General features: G+C 35.7%; 1 protein-coding gene across 15 annotated transcripts in view; it reads left to right on the plus strand.

Moving 5' to 3' along the window:
* The window catches only part of RYR2 (ryanodine receptor 2), a 753,432-nt gene that overhangs the window by 463,050 nt on the left and 276,826 nt on the right, over positions 1–13,556 (plus strand). The window lies entirely within an intron of this gene.

Genomic DNA, 13,556 nt, shown 5'->3' on the forward strand with positions numbered 1-13,556 from the left:
TGTGATCCTGTTTAACTTAAGACCTCACCTTTCTCATCTGCCAATGGGCATTAATAATACTTACTTAAATGGTAGCTGTTTCATATTACTTTCTTATTTATTTAAACTTAAGTATTCAAGCTACTTTTCTGAGGCACAAGACTTGTCAATAGCAGACCTGTAAATGTATTAAATAATAGCATCGAGATAACAATCAAAGCAGCAACCCCATCATCTCCATCAGTCACCTCAGGCCTATGTGACCCCAGAGAAACATAAAATCCAAGTAGAGATTGTGTTTTTGCTGTGCAAATGAAGATTTAAGCAAGTCTTCTAGTTCAACAGTCTGTGAACATTTTTTCTCAGGTGCTCCATAAATGAGTTTATAAGAACTGCATTGTTACCTTGCACATTTTTAGATTCTAATATTTTTCTTTGAAAATTTAAGTAGTTCCAAAAGATGTCATTTTATGATACATTTTACATACTTACCTTTCAAAATGACACTTTTTCATAAACTTCGAGTGTGTCTTATGAGAGCAGACCACGGTGTTTAGCTATCTGCCATCATCTGTTTAAAAATGACATGAAAATGTTGTTGATAATAGAGAATTTTACATTATTTCATTTTTCTTTTTGAACTGTATTTCCAAGCTATTTCTCTTGTATATTATGCTAGTAATTAATATTTTATGCTTGGCAGTCTTTGAGTACTCTATCCTACATTATAACTAAGATATGTATCTAAATTGAATTTTTAATTGTCTTTGTTATCTGTGATCATAATTATTAAGGTAAAATTTTCCTCCTGAATTATCATATTATTTTAGTACACAGGTGCTCAAAATAACAAAAGTTAATTTTTAATAAAAATTCATAAAAAATAAAATTTTTATAGGAAATAGCTCATAGTAACATGGATTTAACTATTTTTTTAGCCACTTACATATCCATGTACAAATAATACTTATTGATAGAGACAAGTTGGGAGATTGGTTGCATTCTTTGTTCACATAAATAATTTTTGTTATTAAGATCATTGAGTTAAGTGAAACAAAAATCATAATTGTTTATTATGAAAAAAATATTTAATGATTTTTCAGGGTGACAGCTTAATTATGCGCTTGTTCAGTTTCTTGAAAGCAAAAAATTGGAATCTACCTAATTTGCAAAAGAATTCATTATCCTCTCATTAAAGTTGTTCACTCTCAAGTTTTTTTGGAAAATATCCAAAAAAGGCATTATTAAGGCTAAAACAAAAAAAAACCAAAAACCAAGAAATCAACAAACTAGTTAATTATACCTGCTTATTCTTTATACTAGAAGGATAAGAAAATAGAAATGCTAATTTCACATTATCTTTGACAGCATAATACATTTAACCAATTGTTTGTATCAAATACTATGTATGTGTATGTGTGAGTGTGTAAGCATGTGTGTGTATGTATTTGGGGTACAATTCAACTTATTTCATGTATAGAATTTATCTGTTATAAAACCCGATTGATAAAGGCAGTTTTCACCATCAAAACAATCAGCTAAACAGAGTTATCTTTTGTCAAAAATGTCTGGTTTTCTTTTTCTGTTGAAACAAATGGGTTAATACCTGTCCTCATGATAGTCATCTCAATTTTAATTTCTAACTTTAAGAGAGGTAGATGATATATTGTTAGAAAGGAAGATATATATGGCACAGGGATTAAAAATGTTTGTCTCATTGAGGAACTAATGTCCTCTGCCTTCAGTATTTATTAATGCTTATTCCTTGTGTTCCTGTCACAATGCAACACAGCAATTATTTGAGAGTAGGTAAAGATATGGAAAAGCTGAGACTCTTAAATGAAAATTATACTTGCACCTGCTGACTATATACTATTTCTAAACTTGCCATTAGAAAACAATTTTATCCTTTCTCTATTGATGGAAATCTTCATAATAACAGGTTCATATGTATGCAGGTCAGCACAAGCCTAAAATCGGGATTTTTTTTTTTTTTTGAAACGGAGTTTCACTCTTGTTATCCAGGCTGGAGTGCAATGGCGCGATCTCAGCTCACCGCAACCTTTGCCTTCGGGGTTCAGGCAATTCTCCTGCCTCAGCCTCCGGAGTAGCTGGGATTACAGGCACGCACAACCATGCCCAGCTAATGTTTTGCACCTTTAGTAGAGACGGAGTTTCACCATGTTGACCAGGATGGTCTCGATCTCTTGACCTTGTGATCCACCCGCCTCGGCCTCCCAAAGTGCTGGGATTACAGGCTTGAGCCACCGCGCCCGGCCTGGAGATTTTTTTTAACAACTATTTTGCCAGCAACTTGGCATCGTGTGAAATTAAACACTTACACATCTTGCTCTCCAGCAGTTCCACTCTTGGAGATACACCCTAGAGACAATTTGCACCAACAAACAGGCAAACTATAGTTCATAGCAACATTATTTGGAACAGCAAAAAAATAAGGGGAAAGTTATAGGAGGTGGGATGAAGATTCTTCAATAAGAAAATGAGTCAAGTTGGATATAGGCTAATAATAAATCAAAGAAACATAAATGACAACATAGATGAACCTAAAAAATAATAAGGGTGTAAAGAAACATATCCTATAAGGTAACACCATCTTTGAGGCTCAATAATAAGTAAAACTAAAAAATATAAGCTAAATACATCTTTTAGAGATATATACTTTGATAAGGACTGATTTTTTAAAATCAATGAAATTGTAATTCTAGATAGTAATTATCTTTGGTACAGAATATAGGCAGAGATGTAAGATGGGGAGGAGCACACAGATAGATGTAATGTTGTTAGTAATGTTCTAATTATCCACTTGGTGATGGATTAATGAAGCTAATTTTATTATAATGCTTTGAAGAGTATACTTTTATAGTTATTTTGTAATGATTTCTAAAAATAAAAATGTGATGACAACTATAAATTGAGATATACCATTAGTCATAACAAATGTAAATGGATTAAATTCTCCATATGCGTAACAGAAATTGTTAGATTGGATTCAAAAAGATAACGTGGTACATCACTATAGGAGGTACATCAAGAACTTTAGAACATGGAAAAGTTGAAAATAATGAGAAAATGATATACTAGGCAGCACTGCTCAAAATGAAACTGATGTACTTTCCTTCTATCAGTTTCTGCATAAAACAAAATTGCCCTTAAAGGAAAATTAATAATAAGGAAAGAAGGTCACTAGATGGAGTATCGGGAAAACAAGCATCATGCTATAATACTAACCATGTGTACACCAGGTAAAACAGCTTCAAAAATCAATAAAGAAAAATAGTAGTAGATTTTCAAAAACAAATAGACAAATATACAATCAGTGATCGATCTAAGACAACTCTCAGAAACTGATACATAGAAGAGATAAATATTAACAAAGATTAATAAAAATATAAACACACACCAGTTAAAAGTTTGGCATGTATAGAATGCTACATGCATGAAACATTTATAAAATTTAATATCCTTTAGGACATGAGACACTGATATCATAAAGATCATATCCACTGAATCACAAAGAATAACAGAAAAAATCATAACAAATCAGGATACATTTAGACATTAAAAATATACTTGTAGGCCAGGCATGCTGGCTCATGCCTGTAATCCCAGCACTTTGGGAGTCCTAGGTGAGTGGATCACGAGGTCGAGCGTTGAAGACCAGCTTAGCCAACATGATGAAACCCTGTCTCTACTAAAAATATAAAAATTAGCTTGGCGTGGGGGCGGGCACCTATAATCCCAGCTACTTGAGAGGCTAAGGAAGAGAATAGCTTGAACCCAGGAGGTGGAGGTTGCAGTGAGCCGAGATGGCGCCACTGCACTCCAGCCTGGGTGACAGAGTGAGACTCCGTCTCAAAAAAATATATGTACTTCTAAATAGGCTATGGATCAAGCATATCACCTGGAAACTTATTTACTTATTTACCACTCTGCCTTTGCTTATTTCTGATTTAAAAAGATAACTCATATTTTTTTATTTTGCTAAATAAAGCTTTCCTTTTTTCATGCCTTTATAATCTTATAAAAGGATAAGTCAAGACCAATTTTAAAAAAAAATTAATATTTTTATTTTATTTTTTAGGTTCATAAATACAAATTGCTTACATTTATGGTATGCAACATGGTATTTTGAATATGTAAATGTTGTAGAATGGCTAAATCAAGCCAATTAACATATTTATTAGCTCACATAATTTCTTTTTCTTTTTTTTTTGGTGAGAACACTTAAATTCTACTCTCTTAGCAATGTTCAATATATAATACATCATTATTAACTATGTTAACCATGCTGTACAATAGCTCTTGAATTTCTGTGTCATGGAAATTTTACAACATAATAAAGGAAAAGGAAAATATTTCATAATAAAACATATGGATTGCAAATATAAAGTATTACCTGGAGAAAGTAAAAGAAAATAAATTATAAAAGCAATACTAACAAATTTGGAGGGGCTGGCATGAAATATAAACACCAATGATGTCAAGAGCTTGTTTTAAAAACCTGCTAAGCAGGGTAGAAGACACTGAAAAAATTCACAAAGGAAGAAGAAAAGAAATTTGTTAGCAAACTTAGGAATATTTTGAAAAGTGTAATAAATGAACATCAAAACAACTATCTAAAGGTAAAAGTATGGACAGTTGTGTAGAATAATATAAAAACTGATCCAATAAGAAAGAAAATGTGAATAGAATTATAACTAGTAAAGGAATTGAATCAAACACACACACACACACACACGCACATGTACACACGTCCCAAACAACTTTTCTATTGATTTCTACGAATACAGATAATCTCAGTTTATTTTTTGACGATATGACTTTCATATCAGATCAAGACAGTATGAAAAAGCGGCATTATAATCCCTTGTTATGAGCATAGATGCAAAAGTGCTGTACTGTTAAACAACTCAGTAGTGTATTAGCAAAGTATAATATGACCAAGCTTTTCTAGTAGTGAAAAGATAAGTTAACATTAGAAAATGTGTCTATTACAAGAGCAGAAAATCAAACACCGCATGTTCTCACTCATAGGCGGGTGTTGAACAATGAGAACACATGGACACAGGGAGGGGAGCACTACACACTGGGGTCCGTTGGGGGGAAATGGGGGGGGACGGGGGGGTTGGGAGGTGAGAAGAGATAGCATGGGGAGAAATGTCAGATACAGGCGAGGGGACGGAAGGCAGAAAACCACACTGCCATGTTTGTACCTATGCAACAATCTTGCATGTTCTTCACATGTACCCCAAAACCTAAAATGCAATAAAAAAATGTGTCTATTAAATTCAGGCCTAATAAAGAATAAAATTCATATGACCATCCCAATATGTTTAGAAGTAAATAATTCATAAGATTTTTTTATTTATAAGCATATATACTCTTAGAAGGCAATAATCTGAGAGAATCTTTTAACCTAACAAAGGCCAACAGAAACCAATAATCTATAAGGTAAACCCCCAATTTTTCCTTTAAGGTTCAGGAATGAGGCAATATACGCCACTGCTACTTGATGTATTCAATATGCCAATTCAAGGAGATGAGAAAAATCTCATGAGGCTTAGAAAGGAAAAAAACCAAATTGTCATCGATAGCAGCTAATATTATTGCATAGGAGAATTTACAGAATTATTTCTAACAATAATAGGACCCTTGACCATCTCCTTAACCTTGCTTTATTAATTTCTAATTGTGCTTCTACACTTGATGCTATTTATTTTTCAGGTCCTCTAATCTGAAATATGCACTTACTAAAAAAAAAAAAAAAATCTGTGCATCAAAAGCAACTGTTAAGATTTGCAGAACAATATCAAGAACTCCTAAAAATTAATAAAAAGATGCTCAAATAGAAAAATGAGCAAAGGATGTGAACCTAATTCATAAAAGAGAAACCTGCATATCAAATAAGCATATGAAAGATGCTCAACTTCAGTAATAATCAAGGAAATGCAAATTCAAATCACAATGAAAAGCTATTTCACCCCCACCAGGTGAGAAGAAATGGAAGACTATGTAAATTAGTACAACTACTATGCAGATTAACTTAGCCTAATCTTACAGACCTTATAAAGTTGAAGGTGACCTATTCCTTTTCCAGACATAAACTTTAGAGAAACTTTTGTACTCATACAAAACAAACCTGGAAGGAATAGTCACTGGAGCATAGATTTTAATGGCACTGAATTGGAAACAGTTTAAATTTCCATCAAATTCCTATCAATCCCTTAAGAATATAAATATAGTTTTTATAGATTTATATAATGACATACTATAAAGCAGTGAAAATGAATTAACTATGGCTAGATAGAGTCAATGGACAAATTTCAAAAATACTACTTAGAGCCAAAAAAAAAAAAAAAAAAAAAAAGCATGTTACTGCAAAGGTGGTAGAGTGTAATACCATTTGAAGTTTAAGAACATAAACTACAATTCTACAGTTAATTCATAGAGTCAGATATATGGAAGAACAGTATAAAAACGATGTCTAGGAATAGTCAATTTCAAATTCAGAGTAATGTCTCTGGGGATAAGGAGGGGATTGGAATTGAGGCAGTAACAGAAGGAGATCTTCAAGTGTATTCATATTTTTGGTACTTTTGCATAGGCCTGAAAATTTTCATAGTAATAACAAAGAGGTGATTGATAACTGAATCCAGGTTTTAATCAACTAAAGAAAAATGTTAGTGGGAAAGAGGAGATGGTAGATATAACCGTAGATATAACCAGTCTTTAAGAAGTTCAGTGAAGATGGTATTTATCTCAGAAGGAAATCGTGATTAAAGTTTTTTTGGCCGGGCATGGTGGCTCACACCTGTAATCCCAGCACTTTGAGAGGCCGAGGCGGACAGATCGGTTGTGGTCTGGAGAACCAGCCTGACCAACATGGTAAAACCCCATCTCTGCTAAAAATACAAAAATTAGCCGGCTGTGGTGGCATACATCTGTAATTCCAGTTACTGGAGAGGCTGAGGCAGGAGAATTGCTTGAACCTGAGAGGCAGAGGTTGCAGTGAGCCGAGATCACACCAGTGCACTCAAGCCTGAGTGACAGAGCAAGACTCTGATACACACACACACACACACACAGACACACAGACACACAGAGTTTTTTTTTCATAAAGGATAGGAGACACATGAGCATGTTTATGTATATTTACATAATATACATAAGAATTATGTATATTATGTGGGAAGAAACCAGAGGGGATGAATTTTAAAGGAGGTAGGGGATAATTGAGAGCAAGAGTTCTTTTTTGTTTGTTTGTTTTTTTGAGACGTCATCTTGCACTGACTCCCAAGCAATTTTCTGCCTCAGCCTCCCGAGTAGCCGGGATTACAGGCACCTGCCATCATGCCCAGCTAATTTTTGTATTTTTAGTAGAGATGGGGTTTCACCAACTTGGCCAGACTGATCTTGAACTCTTGGCCTTGTGATCCACCTGCCTCGGCCTCCCAAAGTGCTGGGATTACAGGCATGAGCCACTGCGTCCAGCCTAAGAGCAAGATTTCTTATTTCCACCCTTGTCCTGGTGTCTTGAATTCTGCCTTCCAAGGGACTTAAATACTGACTGGATTAGGGAGAAGAAGACATAGACAAAGCCTAGTGGATGATTTACATTCTTCTTCTTTTGTTTTGTTTTGTTTTGTTTTGAGACAGGGTTTCACCATGTTGGCCAGGCTGGTCTTGAACTCCTGACCTCAGGTGATCCACTTGCCTTGGCCTCCCAAAGTGCTGGGATTACAGGCGTGAGTCACCATGCTCGGCTGATTTACATTCTTCTGAACATTCTGTATGGATGCACAGGCCATATAACCCAGATACAACCTAGATACAATGATAAAAGTAGATGAGAAATTCTCTTAGCTTTTCTTAAAATACATTATTTAAGCAAACTATAATGTTCACAAGAAGAGTAACTTTTGGTTAAATCTTGATAAGAACTAGTATTGTTTCCTACCAGGTTTACCTCTGTCATTTCTAAGTTTGACTCTCAGTTTCCTTTGCTGAAAGCATCAAGGTTTCATATGATACGTCTATGCATTTTAAGTTGCTTTTGTGTAACTATTAGAAATATGGTCAATTCCTACCTGCAACCCTTGGGCTATGATCTGTGAATGAGCAGTATCATAGCATAATAACATTTCCACAGCCCAGAATATTTCTACGGCTGTCTCTTTTGCATATATTTTAGAGACATTTTGATAATCAGTCAAGTTCTGTATGTCAGATGAAATTAGATGCTATATTCCCTATTAAAAGTAGCCAGTTTTTATATTGTGCAGCCAGTGGAGCTGAAAGTCATTATCCTCAGTAAACTAATGCAGGAACAGAAAACCAAATACCGCATGTTCTCACTTATAAGTAGGAGCTGAACAATGAGATCACATGGACACAGGGAGGGGAACAACACACACTGGGGCCTGTAGTGGGTGTGGTGGTGGGAGGGAGAGCATTAGGAAAAAGAGCTAATGCATGCTGGGTTTAATACCTAGTTAACGGGTTGATAGGTGCAGTAAACCACCATGGCACACGTGTACCTACGTAACCTGCACATCCTGCTCATGTACCCTGGAACTTAATAAAAATAAACTTTTTTTTTAAATAGCCAGTGTTTGTATACATCCTGCAATTTTAAATTCATGTACCCCAGAATTTAAAATAAAAATAAAAAATGCTAAAAACAACCAATTTCTGAGATATAATTTAACTGAAAATTCTTAAGAATTTTTGAAGAATGGATGATTCATTGTAGTTTTTCTCTCTTTCTTCCTGTGTCTCCTTTCTCCTTCTCAAAATAAACAAGCAAACAGTAAAAAGTACAACACACTATCATCTATTCTTAATTTCGCACATCTTCCCTCATTTATTGTTGCTAAACTCTTGGCACACTGCATAGTTTGATGAGCCTAGAGTTAAATTATTATACAAATAAAGAAATGTACCACTGAAAGGGAACCCATTCACTCCAAGAGCTTGTGGTCCTCAGTATCTCATATGCCTAATTGAGCGTTTGAGATTGTTCCAAAAGCTGTAGATTTAAATGAAAATAAAATTCTGTCTGAATATCAATGGCATTTATTTAAACTTTCATTTAGCACTTATCTCTTACTAAATCAACAGAAAACACAGCAAGTCAAAGGTTGCTTGAGCCCCAGCACTTTCAGAGGCTGAGGTAGTCAAATCACCTCAGGTCAGGGGTTTGAGACCAGGCTGGCCACCATGGTGAAACCCCCTTCTCTATTAAAAATACAAAAACTAACCGGACGTGATGGCGGGCACCTGTAATCCCAGCTACTTAGGAGGCTGAGGTGAGAGAATCACTTGAGCCTTGAGGTGGAGGTTGCTGTGAGCCGAGATCGCACTGTTGCACTCCAGCCTGGGTAACAAGAGCGAAACTCTGTCTCAAAATAAAAAAATTTTAAAAAGCATATTACGATCATCTGAGAGGTCTCTAAAACTACTGCTAGGCTTTCTGCTCTTCCCAACACGGCCTTACCTCTAATGCTGCGAAGCTACTGCATGAGATAGGAAATGGTATGATATCTCTCAGACATAGTAGGGCAGATAAAAGGCTGAGAATGATACGCTTGATGTGTATGTGTGTGTGTGTGTGTGTGTGTGTGTGTGTACGTTTAAAATGACTTTCTGAAATGAATGCATTAGATACTGAATAGACACAAGCACATGTACAAAATTTAGTTTTTGTAAATATTTACCTAAGTGAAAAATGGTTTAGAAATACAGTTGGATTTCTCTGTAAAGATGAGGCACTATAATTATGAAGAAAAATAAAACCCTTATATACTCTATGTGTAGCGGGTAAATTTCACAGACCACAAATTTTTAAATGCACCAGTGTGCAGTGTTCTTCATTTTCTCTGATTGGGTTTAATTTAGGATTTAAATCCAATGGGCCTTGTAGCCAGAATGCAGCCTGATAGTGGTAAATTAATTCTAGTTTGTTTAGGGCAAATGTAATTGAATCAATATTTTCTGTATCTAGTCTCACCTTTAGGTCTTAATTCCAATGATATCTTCTCAAGCTATCTTCCTCAACTTCTTTAAAATTGTACCCTATTTAAAAATGTACTTCCTCCCCGCCTTTCCTACTTTATTTTTCTTCATAGCATTTAAATCTTCTAACACAGCAGTGGCTCACGTCTGTACTCCCAGCACTTTGGGAGGCCGAGGCGGGCAGATCACGAGGTCAAGAGATCGAGACCATCCTGGTCAACATAGTGAAACCCCGTTTCTACTAAAACTACAAAAAATTAGCTGGGCGTGGTGGCACGTGCCTGTAATCCCAGCTACTCAGGAGGCTGAGGCAGGAGAATCGCCTGACCCAGGAGGCGGAGATTGCGGTGAGCCGAGATCGAGCCATTGCACTCCAGCCTGGGTAACAAGAGCGAAACTCCGTCTCAAAAAAAAAAAAAAAAAAGTCTTCTAACACAGAATTATATTACTGTTAATTTGGTTTAGTGCTTGATTACCCATTGGAATGTAATTTCTATATATATTTTTTGAGGTGAAGTCTAGCTTTGTCACCCAGGCTGGAGTGCAGTGGAAGGATCTCGGCTCACTGCAACCTCCGCCTCCGATGTTCAAGTGATTCTCCTGCCTCATCTTCCCGAGTACCTGGGACTACAGGCATGTGCCATTACACGCAGCTAAATTTTTGTATTTTTAATAGAGACTGAGTTTCACCATGTTGGCCAGGATGGTCTCGATCTCCTGACCTCGTGATCCGCCCACCTCGGCCTCCCTAAGTCCTGGGATTACACGCGTGAGCCACCGCACCCAGCCCACATTTTTGTCTGTAATATTCATAATGTATTATTAGTTCCTAGAATAGCACCTGAAAGCATTCTACTGCTGAATGAATATTTGACAGTGAAATTGAACACAAGGTTTATCCCCGTCTTACTCCCAGGGCTGCTTATGTTCTGGGCACTCACCTGATAGGGAGGGGACGTTCAGTCCTTGTCCATTCTCATCTGAGTTTGCTGTCATCAACTGGATGTCCTTCATTCACCTCTGCTGGCGTTTTCTGGGATGTATGTATTCTGGACCAATTTGGTACAGAGTTCACGTTGGGTGCCCTCCTCACCTCTGTAAGTCAGTTCCTGCTCCTGCCTCATCCAGGCCTCATTAGGAGTGCTAGAAACCTAAGAATGTTCTCTCTGGCTGCTTGGAGGTTGGAGCTTATCAGTGGAGGAAGAAGGAAGGGTTGCCACAGCCCTATCAGCCTGAAATTAGTTTGTCACCATGTCTGTACTGTTCACAGGTGTGGATCTGTGAAATTATGGGACCTGGGCCATTTGACTGAGTACAATGCGGAAAGCAAGATAGAAGCTCACTTTGGCTCTGGGATCCATCCGGTCCTCACTTGGGCAGAAGGATGGGGAGAACTTGTTTCCGCTGACTCTTCCCTACTCTAGGCTCTGGAATTTTCAGCCTATCTTAGGCTGGAGGCCCTGGGTTCTTTATCTCTTCTCTTCTGTCCTAAAGCATAAGGGCTTTGTCCCTTTGGTATTCAGAAGCAGAGATTTTAATATCGTAGGGCCCTGCTGTGAAGATCTTTATCTCTGCATTGAATTTTCAAAGAGATTTTAAAATCCAAATGCCAAGTATTGCTTTTTCCCCCCCCTTTCTCTTGAAATGCCTCCTTCTTGAGAGCAGTGGATACTTCATGGTCTTGTTTCAAAGGAGCTGAGGGGTAGAGGAAGGCCTTCAAGTAAAAAAGGAGTTGTTTGGGTTGGGGGAGTAGGGCACATTTTCGTATTACACATTTTTATTTAAAAACAAAGAAAAGTTAAAAAGTAGAACCCTTGTTTTCTCCCTTTAATTTCTACATTGAAATTAATCCTTCTGAATTTGTTTTCTGGAGAATGATTCTGAATATTCTCTATACGTTTTCTGGGAAAATGTCAGGCTAGTATTCATTTCTAGTAGATGTGCTTTCAGCAAAACTTGCTCTTCATGTCTGTGGTGTGCGGTCGTCTGAGATTTCCATGGTTCCAAGGTACTTGAAGGGCTGATTTGGCTTTGAAATTTACAGCTGACATTCCCTGAACTTGGATGTAGTCTTTACATGTTTATGGTACATCTTTCACAATATAATGATTTCCAAGCTTCGTTTAACTTGATTTATATTAAACAAGTAACCCTGGGAGGTGGCTTTGAAAAAAAACAAAACAAAAAAGGCTTGGTGCTGTTTTTGGTATTCTGCCTTGTTTCTGTTAAATCACATTAATTGACTCTTTAATAATATTACACTGAGCGCTTAGTTTTAAAGGCTCATCTGGAATACCTGCTTAGGAAAATGTGGGTCAGATGGGAATGTAGCACAAAACTGAGCTGCAATTTAACTGACAGTTCCTCAGTGGAGCCAGGCACTGTCAATTTCTTGTTTATATCTTTGGTGATTGGATACAAATGGAATGGAGAATTTGCCAGGATTTTTGTTGTTTGGTTTTGTTTTCAGAGATATTTTAAAAAGAAATTTTACTATCAGGAAAGTGAAGCCCAGACTGTTAGGTGTTTTATTACCCTCAATGTTGTTTTATTCTTTTTTACTATATTTTATTAAATTATATAGTTGCCAACATAAAACTAAGCGCTAATAACTATTTTTATACTTTGTAAGGTGAGCATATTGAATTGTTTAACTTCATATGTATTTCCTCATAAGCTAATTTTGTGGGATGATTGATAGCACAGAGAATTTGCATATTAAACTAAGTGGGTAAAAGCTACATATATCTATTAAATAAATAGGAGGAGAGAAAAATCTGTTGGTTGATTCTGGCAGAAGTTTCTCATGATGGTTGAGAAAGTAGAATGTAATACAGATACATCTTAACATGAGCTTTACTTTTTTGTATTAATATAATAATGCTACTTTTTTCCATTTTGGTGGCTATAAACTTTTACTTTCCAAGAGTTATTTTACAATTTTTTTCCTTTATTTAGTTTAACTTTTTATAAATCAGTCTGAAATTTTACTTGAAACCATTGAACTTTTGATTCATGTCAATTACATTTGATTCAAAACGCTTTATTTTTAACCATAAGAAGACAATAATTCATATTAGCAATTGGCTGTCCTTTGTGTACCTAACTAAGTTGTATTAATAAGGTGAAATGGACATTGTTTGTCAAAGTGCATTTATTTGCTTTTAAATATATCTCATTTTGATATAATGATTTGCTTCTCAGTTCCTTTGTCAGAATGTACTACAAACAGAAAAATAGTTTTTAAAATTATTGCTGCTACCATTAATTCATATTGGTGAAATGATGATGTCAATAGTTTTATCCATTATAATTGGTTAAGTCCATGAATTTCATAGATACTTATATTTATTTTTACTGTACAAGTGATTTGTTGTTCAAAATCGGCAGAAATAAAAAGGTTCAGGTGAAATGAGAGTAACTATAATTTTGATGGGATTATTAGCCGTTTAAAAAAACAATTCTATGCTTCAAATCCTTTCTTGTACAAGGGTATAGAGAGAAGAAAGTAAAGTAAGTTATAATTTACATATGAAAATGAA

The sequence above is a fragment of the Saimiri boliviensis genome, chromosome 14, assembly GCF_048565385.1.
Source record: "Saimiri boliviensis isolate mSaiBol1 chromosome 14, mSaiBol1.pri, whole genome shotgun sequence".
Lineage (NCBI taxonomy): Eukaryota > Metazoa > Chordata > Mammalia > Primates > Cebidae > Saimiri > Saimiri boliviensis.